This window comes from Brachycentrus maculatus, unplaced genomic scaffold, assembly GCF_059751285.1.
Source record: "Brachycentrus maculatus isolate JH-2025_06_01 unplaced genomic scaffold, ASM5975128v1 h1tg000024l, whole genome shotgun sequence".
Lineage (NCBI taxonomy): Eukaryota > Metazoa > Arthropoda > Insecta > Trichoptera > Brachycentridae > Brachycentrus > Brachycentrus maculatus.
Genome location: NW_028280778.1, coordinates 858762 through 878000, shown reverse-complemented (window position 1 = coordinate 878000; position 19239 = coordinate 858762). Strand labels below are relative to the sequence as shown.

Sequence of the window (19239 nt, the reverse complement as noted above, 5' to 3'; positions counted from 1 at the left end):
AAAAAAACAGTCAGACCTAAAATATAAACACTTAACAACATTTTGCGTGTATCCAAATACTTGTTTACAAATCTGGATTATCTACAATTATTAGTTATTTTTTACATTTTTTGACAGTTTAGTTAGTGAATTCAAACACTATGCTTGAGTTTGATCAATTTATCCAGTAGTTCCAGTTCAGTAGACACCCCCTCCCCCCAAATAGTCCATTATATCGAGGTTTTACTATATTTTCATATTTTGGATTAAATTACACCCGCCTCCGTAGTGTAATGGTCAGCACGCTCGGCTACCGTTCTAGAGTTCCCAGGTTCGATTCCCAGGGGGGGGTCAAATAAATATAAGTGATTTTTTCACTCTAATATTTACTCAATATTACCCTGGACTGGTACCTGCAGCGGAGGGCTGATCACCTTTCCTTCGTGTGTTAACGATCAAGATAACACTGTTTTTGTATAATACAGTGCCCTATGCACCACTGGGGTGCGGATAAGGGATTTTGAATTGGATTTTAATTGAATTGAATTAATATTTTGGATTAAAAGACATACAACAATGAAAATATATTTTTAATTCATTTGTATCATTACACTGCAACGATTCCTTGGGTATTTGTACAGTATCTACTCAATGAATTAGGGCCACGCAGAATTTCGCGCAATTTCTCAATTCAAACAGGAATAACTCAGAGAAAACCTTGAATAAAACAACATTGAATTTTATTTACACATGAACACTTTATTACGCTTAAATTATGCATATATTTTCATATAAATATAGTTAGTATTTAGTATTTCCACCTTTGGCAGAAATAACTGCCTCAATTCTTTTTGGCATACTTAAAATGCACTGTTTTATCATGTTTTTTATTTCTTCGTCTTCTGACCAAATTTTTTGAACATTTTTTTTAGACAGTCTACTGTCGGATTTGGAAATGAGTATACCTTATTTTTTAACATGCTCCATACGTTTTCTATAGGATTAAGGTCCGGAGAATTTCCAGGCCAGGGGAGCAAAGGCAGATTTTTGTTAGACAAAAATTTTATTATTGATTTAGCCCGGTGGCAAGGTGCCCCATCCTGCATGAAGGTGTATGGACCTTCTATTGGGTCGAGTGTATGGTAGAAGGGCAATAAAATTCGTTCGAGGACCTGCTTATAGGAATTTTGGTTCATTGTTCCTTCCACGAAAAACAACGGTCCAGGTAAATTGTTAATAATACATGACCATATCATTGTTGCCGGGGGTTGTTTGATAACTTTTACCACACAGGCCTCATTGTAACGTTCCATTGATGTTCTCCTGACGAATTGACGGCTCTCTGTCACGGCTTCTAACCGGCACTCATCACTAAAGATGACCTGAAAAATAATGAAAATTTAAGTTTAATTCAAATATATAAGTTTATTTACTAAAATGATATGTTGAAAATTCAATTTAAATAAATACCTTTTTCCAATCATCAACCGAGTAATTTCGATGTAGCCTGGCCCATTTTAATCGATCCGCTTTCATTCGTGGTGTCAATTTTGGTACTTTTACAGGGCGCCTGCATTTCAGATTTACTTCGTAAAGACGTCGCCTCAGTGTTGATACCGATATATTTATACCCTCTTCTTCCAATTTTATTTTTAATGTTTTTGCTGATGCACTACGGTTTTCTAAGGCACTTTGAACGATTTTTCAATCAGTCCTCGGTGTTGTTTTTCTAATCCTACGACAGTTCTTTCGCCGATTGCTGGTGGCGGGTGACTGATTTTTTATTGATTTTGAAATTATGTCCACTGTTTGACGAGAAACGTTTTCTTTTTTTGAAATTTCTCTATTAGATAGTATTCCTAATTTCAGTAGCACTATAACACTAGACTTTTTTTCCTCAGAAATGTCTTTACTTTTTCCCATTTTGTCCTTTTCAAAAAAAAACACTTGTGTTTACAAAAAAATTTTATACTTTATGAACTAAAATTAAAAATTAAGTTTTTTTCACAAGACACGATAACTATATAACCTCTCTGAACAAAACAACAACCAGAACTCAAGAAACTTCACTAATAAATGAGATAGGACTATTATTTTAACTTTCAACTATCTGTCTACCTGTGCTAATTAGGGACCTTTCTCAGAAAAAGGGTTTGAAATTTTGTAAAGGCTTAAATAATCCAGGTATATTTTACATATTATTGAAGGTAATATACATGATATTAGATGTCAATAGAAAACTTAAAGTATTTATGTAAAATAAATATAATAATCCAAAAGATTTCAGAGTATTCAAAAAAATAATGGGTGGCCCTAATTCATTGAGTAGATACTGTATATAACATACATTGTATATCAAAAACATCTATGATAAATTTTACAAATTTGGCAAATGATTAATCTAGCTCATAATTCAAATTAATCGTTTATTCGAGAAACGGCACTTAAAACTCCACCGAACGTAGTATCGAGATAATCAATAAACACTGTTTTTCAATTTTTCGAGGAACATCCATGAAGATCGTCTGGTTTACAATATGTTCGGGTTCTCTACGTCCTATGTGCCCATACCATTAGAAATGCCTTTCCTCTACCTAACTATTGATGTCTGTTACACCCAGGCTTAATGGTGAATAAACTCTTAATTTTGTATTATTTTTTGACATCTCATCAAAGATGAAGAAGAATATGGAAGTTTGGGCATTTACGGGGCTGACGACCTTCTTAGGCTGGTTTAAGTGATCACTTTACACATGTGTAACATTCACCAATTCTACCCATTATTGACAACCACATTACTCAACTTCTTGGAAGTTCAATATATATATATGAACCAATTTTGAAACATTTTTCTTGAATCACTAGAACTTCACTAGAGACATCTATTGGTGAGATGAAAATAACTCCTGTAATTGGAGAAAATCCAGATTTTGTGAACAAGTATTGGGACACACTCCAAATGTCTTAATTTTGTCTCTAAGAGAAAGTCCAGCTAACCACCTAATCATTCGCATTTCAGTAGTTTCTATTTGCCTAGAGTAGGTATCATACATCGTACAAAATTCGGAGCCCTAGAGGAGACTTTTTTCATTTGGTGACTGCCGAATACGATTTTTAAAAAAACGCGTAGACATGTGCTGTGAACAAAGCTCATATTTCTTTTTCACTAATTTTTCCGTCGAACGCGTTCATTTGTGGCTGAGCCGCACTCAACGGACCGAAGGGTGCTCGTACGCCGAAGTTTGAGGACCACTGGCCAGATCGTTTACGTTATAATCTCTAGAATGAACGCAATGAATATTCCACGGCAAGTAACGCAACAATATTTTCATTTAAAAGGTAAACCTTGGAATATTAATAGGACAAGGAGAAGAAAACAAAGCGTCCGTTAGACTCAAATGGAGTAGCCAAAACATTGCGAAATCCTGTCAAATGAATTGTCACTAACGGACTAAATAATATAATTTTCCTTAATTAAAGATGAAACAATAGAATACGTGCGTGTGTTCATTTTTGTCCGCCTCCGTAGTGTAATAGTCTGCACGTTTGACTACCGTACTGGAGGTCCCGGGTTATATATAACATATTAAATATATAACATATTAAATATATGTTTTATAATGGTGATCTTTCTTTTACACTTTAAAAATTATTAGCATATTTTATCTGTTTCTCATAATAGATTTGACTCAGAGCATTGCGATGCAGACATTTTAAAAATATCTTATCAGATAAGGCCGAGCGATACCGGGGCAAGTTGATCAATTGACGAATTGTTTTAAAGTTGTCAAATAAACAAAAGCGGAAGTTTTATTGATCGATTGTGCATAAATATATTCATGAGTATTGAATTCAAACCAGCAGGTGTTTAGCATACGACAATACCAGTATAGTGAGAAGTCATATCGCTCACTCCTTTCAACAACGTCATATACTCGTATAAAAAAAACTTGATTTTGCAGGGGATCGTTTTTAAAGTTTAAAAATATAATAAAATGCATTAAAAATAAATATCAAGCCACTCTTTTTACTGTGCAACAGATCTTTTTAGATAAAACCTGAATGTTTTTTCTACATTTGAAAAATATTTAGTATATTTAAAAAATAATTAAACAATACCTTTTCTTCAAAATGCAAAAACAACACTTTCTGCCCTGTAGCGGGTAAATATTAAGTTAAAAATATGCCGCTTTTGCTGGGATATAGTACATTTTCTGGGCATTCCGAAAACATGCAAAACTGAAAATTGAGACTTTTTGATATATGACGTTGTTGAAAGGAGTGAGCGACATACTAACACGAGTCCATTTGATTTATGTCACATTGCCTTGTTTGATTGCTATCAAAGGACACCACGAATCGAAATAGAGGTGACAGCTAGGTATATTGAAACACACATCTATAAATAAGGTACACCTGGAGTATCCAATTTCATGCTTTCCTCGGCTAAATCAATTGAACTAAAAATTTTAAAGGTGTGTTTAGATGGTTTGGACATGTGGAAGGAATGAGATCTAGCGGGTACCCAAAAAAATGTTGTAAATCAATGAAATATTGTAATATCCAAAACGTAAGGTTTATAACCATCCCCTCCCGGTGATATGTATTTATATAAATTATATATTAAACCATATCCGCTCCCTAGGTGGAGCATATGGAGTCCACAAACTGTCTCCAGGCTTTTCTGTCGGCTGCCAGCTCCCTTGCATCCTCCCAAGTCAGATCCGCGTCCCGAAGTCCGACGAGAACTGCCGACGAATTGTCAGCAGTGGTCGTCCTGGGCGGCGCGAACCTGATGCCTTGTAAAAGAGGCAAGCTTGATTAAGGCTCTCAGGAGGCATGCGGAGTACATTGCCAAGCCAACTGAATCTCCTCTTCTTGACGACAATGATATGCATTTACTACAACTTGACTTTAAAAATGAGAATATCAGTATAAAATACAATGGATACGGGCTCAGAATTTTTGTATTCCTCCGTAATACTTTTACGTGTTACGTAAAAGTATAATAAAGTCATTTGCAGCGACGGAAACACCAATACACAAACGTTTCTCAGAGTATGCGTGCGTGCTGCACTTTACGTACACGCGCATGCGGCTTCATACTGTTTCCGACGATCTCATTGTGGACGTGCCGCTAAGCTAGCTAAGGCGGCGATGTATTTTTTTATATTTTTTTAAGGTACTTACTAGAGCTAACATTACAAAATTGATACATTTCAACCTCAAATATGCTCAATAAAAGTAACATCTAGGAATATTTACATTTTGCGTTTTTAAATCACATTTTCACATTCTTCTCCGTCTTAATCCTCATTGCTGAGGGCTGTAACCCTTGCAGAAGCAATGACTCTTCTCCAGTTATCCCCAACCACTGAAGTGCCTGCTGCTGCCTTAATTTGATCGGTCCATCGTGTGGGGATCTTCCTCTCCCTCTCTTTCCCTCCAGGCTACCGATCACAACTAGTCACATGGTGTACAAATATGTACATATCATCGGTGCATGTGGAAGATTTTAGCACCGTAAGGGAAGGGTTAAAGCACGTGTTGTAAAATGTTGTAACTCGAATTATTTTTGCTGAATTATTATTGTTACGGAAATAATTATTTTTATCGTACTTTTTACAATCCTTGATCAATTTTAGATGGAAAAAACATAAAACTATACGATAAGTGACAACACAGTTTGACGTTCGGGTGTATGCTTAGACGCAAGACTCGCTAATGTTCTTTGTTTTTTCTCTTTATTTTAAATAATTTTGCATTTCACAATATATCATAAATACAAATACAAAAGTATTATATTATATTAATACAAAAAAGATCCCACAAAGGCATGGCCTGTGTGTGGGTATGCATTTTATATTAGGTTATAATAAAGGGCAATGGAAAGAATACAATATATATCAAAAATATAAATATATTAAATTAAGTGCTTGTATAAACTACAAAAATTAAATTTTAACAAAAAACATAAAATCAAAAAGATGAAAATGAAAAAAAAAAACAAATAAGTATGCACCTAGTACATGAGAGATAAGTTTAAAGGAAAAAGCCACTTAGACCTTGTTTTTTTTTTAAATTAAGTATATTTTTAAATCAAAAGAAATCTAGATAAAATGTCTTTCATGTAGGCATGGTCTTTGTGTAATGAATTAAACAGTTTAGGACCTGTGAAAAATTAATGTCTTTACGTGAGTCTGAATTCGCAAAAAGGTATTTCTAGTAGGTACCTACACTTTTTATTCTTTGGCTAGATCTATTCATATTTAATTTCATTTTATTCGAATTTAAGAACTCCACAAAATAACAGAATATTTAACAAATGTAACAAAATTAAATTAAATTAAAAAATAACATTCACATTAGAGGTTTCCACAAGTAATCTAAAAATAAAAATAAACTATCATGTACATAAAAGTATAACTATAAAATAAACTTACATTACATGTTTTTTATCAAATAATAGAAATTTTCTCTATCAAATAGTCAAATAGACATCAACAATATTTCTCTTAAGCGTATTAAAAGAAACATTATTGATGTCTTTTTCATTAAGCATTACATTGCACATATCGTAGTCATACAGGAGTAAGTGACCAACTGCAGTTTTTACAAAAACGTGATTATTAACTATTTGACATCTTACTAGCTTAATACTGCCCTGAAAAAAATCCCAGAGCGATTTTTAACTTGGAAGTATAATATTTTGACTTGTTAAAAATGACTAACTGCATTGATGTTCATTTTCTTTACAAGCAAAAGTGACCAAGTGACACTCGGACATTATTGCCTGTTGTAACAATTTTCAACGCCATGAAGTTATTTATAGTTCTGTATGAAACATTTGACATTTAAATGTTTCTAGAGAAACAAAGGGACTAAATTCAAAGTCAAATGGCCAGTAGAGGTAAATTATTGATGAAAATATGTAAAAATCAAGAAAGAGTGATCCATATAATGTACATGAATTAAGATTTGACGATATGTTAGATCTCAAATCTTCTTCTAACCCTTATCCGCAACTAATGGTGCATAGGGCACTGCATCGTATTGATGCAGTGTTATCTTGATCGTTACTTACATGAAGGCAGGATGATCACTCCTGCGCTTCAGGGACCAGTCCAGGGTAATATGAAATAAATATTATAGTGTAAAATCACTAATATTTATTTTCAACCCCCCCTGGGAATCGAACCCGGGCTGGAGGACAGAGCACCAGAGCCAAACTTAGATTCCGAATCTGAGTCAGAATAATACTTCTTTACTTTTTGTATATTTATTAAAAAAAAGTTATGTTATTTAAAAAATATATGTTATGTTACCAGCTAGTTTATTTTCCACAAAAAAGTTTCTTTCTTAATTTAAATTAATAAAATAAAATGCTTTGAATTAAACTTTTGTATCTGTAACTAACGTTTCCGTTCTCATTCTAAGAATCAAAAGTGACTATCTGCATTTTTTCCTAAATTTATGCCAGGAAAAAGTGACCAACTGCTTTAAGTAATTTTAAAAACTTTAGGATGTAAATTTTCAAAAATATTTTTTACTCATTTCACTATTGGTAAACATCTCTTTTCACACAAAAATAATCACAATCGTGAATACATTATTTCTTTGTTTTTAATTGATAACAAAAGTGTAAAAACGTTTAAATGGCCCTCCTGAACATTTTACGTTTTGTCAGTTGGTCACTTTCTCCTGTACGACTACGATATCGCTCACTCCTTTCAAGAACGTCATAAATCAAAAATTGACAATTTTCAGTTTTGCATGTTTTCGGAATGCCTAGAAAATGTACTATATCCTAGAAAAAGTGGCATATTTTTCCGTAATATTTACCCGCTACAGGGCAGAAAGTGTTGTTTTTGCATTTTGAAGAAAATGTATTGTTTTTTTTTTTTTTTTTAATAAACTAGTTATCTTTCAAATGGAGAAAAAACCTTCAGGTTTATAATAACTTAAAAAGATCTGTTGTACAGTAAAAAGTTCAATAAGTGGCTTGATATTTATTTTTAATAAATTGTATTATATTTTTAAACTTTAAAAACGTTCTCCTGAAAAATCAAGTTTTTTGATTTATGACGTTCTTGAAAGGAGTAAGCGATATCGCAGGCTCGATTTAAAAATGAATTTTCGTAGTACTTGGTGTGCATTTTAGGGATTTTAAATAAATTTTTGTTTCTGATCTGTGCTCCCGGGACTCTTAAATTCATGAGTGATAAAAGCTCTGTGCAATCTACATAATTATTAAAAATTTTAATTTTCTCCATTTTAGCATAAATTGACATCGTGTTAAAATTGAATTTGAACAAATAGTCATGTGTAAACGATATAATCTACGTTATCAGAGTAGAGTCAACAAGCGAATAAAATAATTAATATATTCAAGGGCAAACAAAAATGCTTTCTAGAAACGTAAATAGATAACACGTTTTATTGTTTTTGTATTTACTTCGAGGACTATATACAATATCGTTGCATGTAAATAACGTGTAATAAACATTAATTACGGAGATAACGAAATATGACGAAACATTTATATGTATGTACCATACTTAATAACTAACTAACTAACTAACTAACTAACCATCACGCCGCTTCCCCGCAGGGGTAGGCAGAGAGAATCGAACGCCACACCACTCTGTCCTTGCAAACATTCTTTGCCTCTTCTACATTCATGCATCTCCTCATACATACCCGACGATTATTACGACTCCTGACCCGGCCGCTTTCAAGTATTTGACATACACAGGTTTGTCACACCTGATTGTGCCAAGTTTTCCTCGGTCGTGCTCTGCTTCTTTTTCCAACTACATACGCCTCATAAATTTGTTTAACCGTTCTTTCTTCACTCATACGCTCCACATGTCCAAACCATCTCAACACACCTTTCTTAACTTTATCGATAATGCTTATCTCAGCCTTACATTCTTTCCTTATTTCGTCATTCGAACATCTATCAAACCATACTTATTAAACATGTGCAATCATTTTTTTTTAAAACCGAATGAAATAACGACTTATTCGAATGAATTTGTTTCTTTATACGTTTTTAGGATTCGATTATTCAAAGGTAATCACGCCAATCAGTGCACGAATATCGTTGCATATTAAATTTCTCTATCAAACCCTGACCCTTACCCCAATGGTGCATAGGGCACTGCATCATATAAACGCAGTGTTATCTTGATCGTTAACACGTCAAGGAAAGGTGATCAGCCCTACACTTCAGGCTCCAGTCCAGGGTAATATTGAATAAATATTTGAGTGAAAAAATCATTTATATTTATTTGATCCCCCCCTGGGAATCGAACCCGGGACCTCCAGAACGGTAGCCGAGCATGCTGATCATTACACTACGGAGGCGGATTAAATTTCTAGCCTCTAATTATTCTAGTATATTTGGGAAATAATGATAAGCATTATCGATAAAATTGAGAAAGGTGTGTTGAGATGGTTTTGGATTGTGAATCAAATGAGCGAAGAAAGGAGGCGAATGTAGATGGTAATAGAAGCAGAGGAAGACCGAAGAAACCTTGGCATGATCGAGTATTTTAAATATTTAAAAGTTGTTAGGTCAGAAGTCAGAATAATCGGAGTGTATGCATGAGAAGGTGTATTAATGTGGAAGAGACGAAGATTGTGTATAAATGCAGATTGGTGTGGCGTTCTATCTGCCAACTCATGCGGGGAAGCGGCATGATGGTAAGTTAGTAAATATATTTAAAATCTGACATCGAAATCATAAGCTTGAAATAAATAAATAAAAACGAATACCATCCCAATTCCCAATCGTAAAACCAAAAAGTAACAGTTACCTATTCGGCACATCTCTAGCAGGTACTTAGCGTTTAAGTCATTAATGTTAACTAAATCTGAGCTCCTTCACTAACTTCATCTATATCCTTTCAAATCAATCCCACTGGTCACCGATCACCTAACCATGTAACTAACGAGCAACATAATACCGTGTCGGCGTCAGAAGTTAATTGTTGGCAATTGCCTATGACAGATCCAAAAACCGGCCTATGACAGATCATAAGCCCTGTAAATAATACTCAGATATCCATATTCTTCTTCATCTATGATGAGATTATGAATAACTTTGGTTTCAAACTAAAAAAGCCAGTTTATAAAAACAATTGCGTATTCATTCTAATGTATTGAAATTATGTATGTTATACTAGTATTTATACGTGAATATAAATGAATGTTCGCAATGTACATTATCAACAAAGAATAACGAATTAATATACAAAGTTAATATTTTTCATCATCAAGAGAAGAGGTGGCCTTTGGTATTGTCATGTCACAACATAGCCAAACCAAAGGCCGTTCAAAAATTATACATTGTATATTTACATTTTAATATAAAGTTTGTACAGCACAACCTCGATATAACGGACATCTATTTAACGAACTTCGGATATAACGAACAAAAAACAGGTCAATGTATTTTATTTTAAAAAACGTCCTGTTAATATTATACATGCTTAAATTGAAGTGTCGCTGCATGTGAACTCCGCCTCCGGAGTGTAATATCAAAAAATCACTTATATTTATTTGACCCCCCTGGGAATCGAACCCGGGACCTCCAGAACGGTAGCCGAGCGTACTGACCATTACACTACGGAGGCGGACAGGACTATATTTTTTGTGTTTTTATTGTTTATTTGCATCTAAATACGGTGTTCATATTTTCAACGTAACACAATATTTTTTTCAACTTTTTTTTTATAACGGACTTTCAGCTTTCTCTTTCCCCCCAATAAGTCCGTTATATCGAGGTTTTACTGTGTTATGCTAATAAAGCAGATAAAAAGATAGATAACAAAAAATATTCGCATACAACCATATAATAAATATTTAATTTTGATCAGAATCATATAAATATTTTGATTTTATCGATCAAAAATTAAAATTTTAAGAAAAAAAATAGTAAATTAACTAAAGCAAACAAGGACATTTCAAAAACGTACTTTTTGGTGATATTGTCGTGTCATAATTATGAATAAATATCAAATATCGCTCACTCCTTTCAACAACGTCATATATCAAAAATCGTCAATTTTCAGTTGTGCATGTTTTCGGAATGGCCAGAAAATCTTCTATATCCCAGCAAATGCTACATATTTTTAACTTAATATTTTTAATAATTTACATATAATGCTACATATTTTTAACTTTATTTTTTTATTATTTTTAAAATATACTAAAAAATTTTGAAATGGAGAAAAAACATTCAGGTTTTACCTAAAAAGATCTGTTGCACAGTAAAAAGTTCAATAAGTGGGTTGATATTTATTTTGAATACATTTTATTGTATTTTTAAACTTTAAAAACGATCTCCTGAAAAATCAAGTTTTTTGATATGTGAAGTTGTTAAAAGGAGTGAGCGATATATGGGGAGTTAACTGTGCTGAAATGATATTTAGACTGATTTTTGCAAAATTGCAAGCGAAAAGGGACACTCAATACAGGGGTGGTAAGAGTTAAAACTAAATAAATTTTCTAGAATATGAAATATCCTTCGATATCGATATTGCATCACACTCGTCGTTTAACCGTCTAAGCCAGGGGTTCCCAAAGTGTGCGCCGTAGAAAGTAATGAGGGGCGCCGCGAGTCAATCCTCTATCGTTATCCGAAACCACAAATATTCTCTTTTTAGCTGTTTCAATTCTGAATTCTTATAAATATAATAAAACTCTATTTCATTTGGTGGATGTTTTAATTTTTGGGCCTATCTACCCAACTACTATAATTGTAGGTACCTACCTATTTCTACATGGTCTTTTATCAGGGTAATATACACAGGGTCTTTCATTAAATGCTTCCTATCTTTAAATTTGAATAAAAAAGTGTTATAAAAAAAATATTCCTTTGAAAGGCCCATCAATGACAATATGTATGTAATATTACACCGTTCACATGTCAATATATATATATATATATATATATATATATATATATATATATATATATATATATATATATATATATATATATATATATATACGCAATTAGCTTTGGCTAACGTAGGGCGCCGTGACAAAATACTATACTTGTAAGTGCGTCGCGGGCTGAAAAAGATTGTGAACCCCTGGTCTAAGCAATTTATTTATTAGCAATATTCTTGCGGAAAATCACAAAGTTGTGATTCATGGGTATTATTTACACACATACGTACGTGTTTGCATCAATACTTCAGAAATACCTGCAAAGTTATGATACATTACATTGCATCGGACCATCAATAAAATTACTATCGTAACTGACCTATCAGCACTTACTGTAAGTGACATTAAAACATTCGACATTAATTATTCAATAATAATAAATTATAATCTCCACGTTCGTAATTGCTAATTAATAATGCGAATGCGTGTCACGAATGAATAGTGGCGTGTTTCTTTGTAACATTATGTTATCTTTTTTAATGAGATAATTCTTTTTGTTCATCGTTATAAAATCCGTCACTCAATTAGTTCGTAGGATGATAAAGAGGTCTACAAAATGGTTTGGGTCGATCGTAAATTGAAGTTGTGCATACCACGCTATTAGCTATATCAGCTGATGCCTTAAAGGTATCAGAAGGTAGTGCAGTAAAGCCACGATATAACGGACTCATTGGGGGAAGGGGGTGACCGGTAAAGTCGAAAGTCAGTTATGTAAACAGCCTTCCTTATATCTTCTTTTTTTTCAAATATACATGTATTGGAATTTTCTTTTTTTTAAATAATACATAAAAAAATACATATTACTTTTTTAACTCCTGACCCTTAAATGACTAATTTTATTTTATCAAAATCATATTTTTATTTCGAAGAAAATCTTATTTTTTAATACCAAAACGCAAAAAATGTATCACGTCAAATGTTACCTTGGTTTTAAGAAAATTAAGTTGCGGGCTGTTTGTGCAGGGTAATATTTATTCAGGGTACCCTGGAGTGGTACCTGAAGCGGAGGGCTGATCATCTTTCCTTCATGTGTTAACGATTAAGATAACACTGCGTTTATACGATGCAGTGCCCTATGCACCATTGGGGTGCGGATAAGGGTTTGAATATGAATATTTGTGCAAGAATTGACAATTGTTTTTGTGAGGTCAAGGGATCTTGCATCCCTTATGTCACTGCGACCATATTAGGTCTATTGTGACCTCCCTCTGTATCACAGCTCACTCTCAAGACCTACATGAGTCATGTACCTGTCTTGGTGGTAAGAGCTTCACCTTCGAGTCCAGTAGTGGTCCTCCAAGGATTTCTTCGATTGACAATTGGTTTCCAAAAGAGATACATTTCTGACTGGAGCGGATTCAGAATATAAACCAAATTTACTGTAAAAGTATTAAATAAATAAAAAAATATTTTGTCTATTTAAATTTATAGCACATATAATGAAAATAAACCAAAGCCATTTTCTATATCATTTTCTCAATAGAATTTTGGCCATAAATTGAAAAGGTAGATCAATTAGTAAATGATGAATAACCATGGTCATACTTTAATTAAAACTTTTTAAATTGCTTTCATACGAAATGTTTAATTCCATTTTGAAAGAACTATAGATTACGATATAAATACCCATCTCGACATATTATTTTTAGCCCAAAGACCATAGATAATAAAGGATAATCTCCAATAGGTACATACTGATAAATTCTCTGCCGTGCAGCCAGTAAGAGGCAGTAAGAGCACGCAATAAATAATTGGGTGAGGCATGCTAAGAGCTCTACAGACAAGTAAATAGCGATGATATTTAATTATATTTTGTTGCATTTCATTTAGATTTTACTATTATAGTGGAATGTAAAAAACAAAAAAATATTGAAATCATTGCTTTATAGTTATCGGAGAGCTAGCTCTTTGCGTGCCTTTCGCAAATACTTATTACATGCTCTTACTGCCCTTTATTGTCTGCACTGTCTGTATGCACATACATGGTTTTCTTGATTCATTTTCTAAAAAAAAATTATATCGACAGTAAAATACGGGTTCTTCAAATGACAAGGATTATCTATAAAATTAAGTAAATAAATGTAAGTTTGTACAAAATCTTAAATCTTCTAAAATTATTCACCGATTTTTGACTCGTCTGTTTTTATATGCTTTTTTAACATATTTCTTTTCCATTAAACCAGACTAAGCCAGCGACAGTCGTTTTTAACTGTGTACATGTAAAAACACCGTTTTACGGCAATGGCAGCGCCAACTGTTGAATGTAGAAGCTGCATACACACAATACTTAACGATTTTTATGCGAACAGCGTATTTTTGACAGCTGCTAAATTATTGAAAACCCACATAAAATAATGACACATATCGTAGTCGTACAGGAGAAAGTGACTATCTACCAAAACGTAAAATGCTCAGGAGGGCCATTTAAGTCACTTTTGCTTGGCAAGAAAATGAACACCAATGCAGTTAGTCATTTTTAAGAAGTCAGTATATTATACTTCCAAGTTTAAAATCCTTTGGGATTTTTTTAGGGCAATATTAAGCTAGTAAGATATCAAATAGTCAATGATCACGTTTTTGTAAAACAATGCACTTGGTCACTTTCTCCTGTATGACTACGATATATGTATATCGTGGGTATACTGGCAAAAAACTTATAACTATATATATATATATATATATATATATATATATATATATATATATATATATATATATATATATATATATATATATATATATATATATATATATATATATATATATATATATATATATATATATATATATATATATATATATATATATATATATATATATATATATATATATATAATATGAAATTTACGTAAAAATATATGTATATTATTTATCAAGTATGTATTTGAGATTCGATAACTCATAAATCATTTATAATTTTCTACATAAAAACAGTCAGTAGCATGTTTACCATATACCCACGTAAAACGTCACGAGTCGCGTAAACAATGGTTACTCATACCTACATACTCGTATTATGCATATCCGTATACATTATACAAAAATACGTTATCTTTGACCCCTGTTCACAACCAAATAGTGCATAAGGCACCGCATTATATTGACACTGTGTTGACTTGATTGTTAATTGTATCAGAAACAGGGTTTGCACTCCAGTTCTGAGAGGACTGGGATATATTTTAATGAATACAGATGACCTAAGTGAAGGAGCTCAGGGTAAGGAATATTACTGCTTTATGAGAAAGTTCGTCGATACCAATATGAGTGTTGGAATATTTAGAATATTTAAGGCAAATTTATGATTAATATTATTTTTATAAAAAAAATAATAATATCAATAATTTTAATTAAATTAAACACTTGAATAATCCACTGAATTGAGTTTTATTTTTATTTCGTTTTAATTTGTACCAGAAGATGAAAACAATTGACGTTTTCGAAACTAGTCGTAAATAAAAATAAAACTCAATTCAGTGGATTATTCAAGTGTTTCATTAATTTAAAATAATCATGTGTTTCCACAAAGTTAATGCCGAATCAATAAATAATATCAATAATATTTACTATATCGGACACTGGATTATTCACCCTACGGATGAGATGTCAATTTTTTAAAGGTGTCTCAACTTGCCATGAAAAATGTATCGTTATGCCATTATTTATAAAAGATTTAAGTCTGAGCATAGCAGGGCTCACGAATGTATCGAAAACCTTACTGGTATGCAGAATTCCATAAATACAAGTTTCAAGAATTAGTGCAATATGGATGTTCAATAATGGGCAAAGTAGTGAACGTTACACAAGTGTATAAAGTGATCGTTTAAGCCAGCCAAATGCCAGGTCGCAAGCCATGGTATGCTCAGACTTCCATCTTCTTTAACAAAAAAGGGAATAACGATACATGTTTCATACACCTTTTTAAAAAAAAAATTTTTCGTTCTTAAAAAACCAACGTCAATAAAATAAATTCACAATATTTTGGGCGTGTCAAAATCGTTGATCACAAATCTGGGTTAGTCCACTTGGGAGTCATTTGTATTGTCATCTCAACACAGATTAAGAAAAATATGGAAGTCTGGGTATTTACAGGGCTTAGGACTCGCATTTGAATGACAGTGGCAATTAAAGGATATTTTACAACTTCTGAAATTTGAGTAGTGTGGTTTTCAATCATGGGTTGTTCAAACCAGCCCATGACATATCGTAAGCCCTGTAAATACCCACACATCCGTATTTCTCCTCTTAAGATGTCAATATGTTTAATAAATTATTTAATTACATTTAACATCGAGGCTATGTATTAAGATATGTATGTATATTATGGATACATTTATATTTTTTATACGAATGGAAGCCTGGGAAGTCATTTAGACTTGTCATTTGCTGGGTTAAGTGATCATTTTATACAGTAGCGTAAAGTTTACCATTTCGCCCAGTATTGGGCATCTATATTCCCTGTTTTTTTGGCCGTATATATAATGCTCTCTGCCTTAAGTTCTATATTAGCTTCGCACAAAAATTCAAGTCATTTAAGTTGATTATCTACATACATAATATATCTTGAATAATATTACAAATTAAAATTTACCTTAACGAAGTTTTCTTTTTTATGAGCCAAGGCGAAATTATCTATTTTTAGTTTTTATATGGAAAAGAACAATTATTCACAAACTCCATTTATGTAACAACTAACTATTCACAAAATTTTAATTTCCAGCATGCAGCAATTAACCGAAGACACGTTTAATAGCGAATTACGTTAAGAACTGAATCCAAACAGAAATGAGATATTCGGCAAGAGTAAAAATCCATTCTGTTTAAACTATTTATATGTATATACAGGTGCTAGAAGTTTACTTGTCGAATATTTTTATTCCCTTGGGAAATATTTGAGGCGATCAAACGTCGTTCAAATTATATTAAAAACCGGAAATTATACGATGTGAGCGATTTTTTAAAAATATAAATACTATGGAATTATTATACTAAAATTGTATGCAAAGAAAAAAAGGCACGTGTTAGATATTTGTATCAATTTGCTTCGTACAATTTACGCGTAAATCTTAACCCTTACTGGTCCAATGTCGAATCTCATTCGACATCAATTTTTAGCTCTTAGGTCCCATGTCGGATGTTATTCGACATTTGTTTCATCATTAGTCCGCCTCCGTAGTGTAATGGTCATCACGCTCGGCTACCGTTCTTGAGGTCCCGGGTTCGATTCCCAAGGGGGGTAAAATAAATATAAGTGATTTTTTCACTGTCATATTTATTCAATATTACCCTGGACTGGTACCTGAAGCGGAGGGCTGATCACCTTTCCTTCATGTGTAAACGATGAAGATAACACTGCGTTTATATGACGCAGTGCCCTATGCACCATTGGGGTGCGGATAAGGGTTTTATTATTATTAGTATTATTTATTTAAATTCCAAGCTTACATTTTTGTCACTCGTATTTATTACAACAGTGTGTGGAGCAGAGGACAAATTGTTTTCCAATTGGAATGTAACTGTCTACCTAGATTTTTTTTTAATTTTGGGGGACCGGAAAGGGTTAAGGCCCAGCATTCGTTAAGCCGCAACTTGATTTTCTCTAAATCCAGGAAACATTTTACGTTTATGTTTTTTTTTTGAAAACACCGTTTTTGTATCGAAAAATTAAGTTTTTCTTCGAAATAATTAAATGGTTTTGAAAAGAAGAGAGTTATTGAAAGGTTAGGAGTTTAAAAAAATATATAAAAATAATTTTCCAATATGTATTCTTAAAAACGAAAATAATATCCAGTTTATATTTTTTTAAACGGGCGTTAACAGACTTGTGACCTCTCCGATGGTCTCCGGTGGAGTGAATCTTTCTGTTCAACTGTTTTGCGAATATCCCCTTAACATACTGTATGAATGCATTTTCCTATGTATTCGGGCAATTTAAAGTGTTTAAATTATTTCATTATGGCATTTTCGTAATTATAGATTTTGATTTGTGAATATCTGTCAAGAAATCATAATTTTATACAATTCCACTGATTTTGTATTATCAACTGGGCATCATTATCCTACTGCCCCTCTATCAATTTATAACAACCTAAATTCATATTTCATAAGCAGGGGCGAGCATCCCATATAGGCAGAAAAGCAATGCCTATCCTAACTAACCGGTGTGACATATAAAAACGCAACCAATATCTATCTTACCTTACTATGTAATACCTAGCTTACCTTATTACCTACCTCGGTAAATAGTACCAGTTTATCATACTACTATGCCTTTAATTTTTCAAACCCTTAATCGTACCCCAATGGTGCATAGGGCACTGCATCATATAAATGCAGTATTATCTTGGTCGTTAACACATGAAAGAAAAGTGATCAGCCTTCTGCTTCAGGTACCAGTCCAGGGAAATATTTAATAAATATTATAGTGAAAAAATCACTTATTTTAATTTAACCCCACCTTATGGGGATCCAACCCGGAACCTCCAGAACGATAGCTGAGCGTGCTGACCATTACACTACGGAGGTGGACTCCACTGCCTACCCTAATTAATTATCTGTGCACGCCACTGATCATAGATGCCTCAACTTAGAAAAGGATTTATATATAAAGGAATGCTCAGACTTGCAACTTTATATGTATTGGAAATCCCTTATTTAATCTAGATCGAGCTATGTATAATATATAAATATTACATATATGACGTAGGATCTTATTTATAATACATAATGTTTCTTCGTAAGGATGAATATCATTTGCTATTCACTGGACTTCGCTTTGTGCTCCATAGAACACACTCGGAATAAATGAATCAGGATGCTAAATACATAAATTACACTGCCCTTAGGATGCGTGCTAAATCGTAACCTTGGATCATTTGCAGCGAGAATAACAATAACATATAAGGTACATATTCCTTATTCATGTGTGAACGTTGCAAACTAATATGCCAACACCTTAGACTCGCTCATTACTCACCGTAATGTCGATAATAAACAAAATCTCGTGTTTTATATTTAGACAGGTACATTGACTAACCTAACTGAAAACCAGTTCACAACAAAAGGTCACCTGTTGCATTCAATACAACATCCATCCAAATAAACCACATTTTAAATTGATCTTGTTCATTTCGTATTCGTAATGTGGCAAAAGAAGAAATATGACTCAAAAATTGCAGCTAGGAAGTGGGTGGATCATTGTCATGGTTATCATTTAAGAAACGTCATTTTATCTTCATGCGACAAACTGAACTCGCTAACAGAAAAAGATAGCTAGTTTTGAAGTTGAAACGTGCTAGAATC

General features: G+C 32.8%; 1 protein-coding gene across 1 annotated transcript in view; it reads right to left on the bottom strand.

The window, feature by feature from the left end:
* The window catches only part of for (cGMP-dependent protein kinase for), a 245806-nt gene that overhangs the window by 225891 nt on the left and 676 nt on the right, over nt 1-19239 (bottom strand). The gene's annotated exons all lie outside the window — the stretch shown is intronic.